Genomic DNA, 523 nt, shown 5'->3' with positions numbered 1-523 from the left:
AACTCCATCAGCAGCGACAAAAACCCCCGCGATAGCCATTTCCTGACTGACGCAACTTCACTGAATTCCCTCTCGGTCTCATCTGCTTCTTCTCAGGGATTCTTTCATTAATACAGCGTCGAGGACAAGTTCTTTTTTCGAGTACGTTGTCTCTCTGGCCACAGGTGCTCGGCTCTTATCTCTGCTTATCGTATATATATATCTTTTTTTTTTTTGTTTATGTGATATCTCAGCCTAGTCGCGGTGGAAGTGCTTGATATGTGACAATTAGTAGGAAACTGTAGGTCAATAAGTAAGCTTCTGTGCTTGGTAATGATAATACGGACTGAAAAATATATATATATATATTGGAAAAGCGTATTTCCAACTTCGCTCTGGTCAATCGAGGATACAGAACGCACTCGAAATACACTTCTTAAAGGACACATACACATTTCTCACCGAGTATCCGATTCACAAATATCACTCGAAGCGCCGATGTTCCAAAAGCGCGAATATTTTTTTCTTTCACAGTCACTGCAGT

At 40.9% G+C, this 523-nt stretch overlaps 1 protein-coding gene across 1 annotated transcript in view; it reads right to left on the bottom strand.

The window, feature by feature from the left end:
• Positions 1–523, bottom strand: part of LOC119589190 — a gene marked incomplete at its 5' end in the record, with an annotated part of 12182 nt that extends 11659 nt beyond the window's left edge. The window contains 1 exon segment of the mRNA XM_037937788.1: positions 442–523.

Source organism: Penaeus monodon, chromosome 25, assembly GCF_015228065.2.
Source record: "Penaeus monodon isolate SGIC_2016 chromosome 25, NSTDA_Pmon_1, whole genome shotgun sequence".
Taxonomy (NCBI): Eukaryota; Metazoa; Arthropoda; class Malacostraca; order Decapoda; family Penaeidae; genus Penaeus; species Penaeus monodon.
This window is presented reverse-complemented; position numbering and strand designations above follow the sequence as displayed.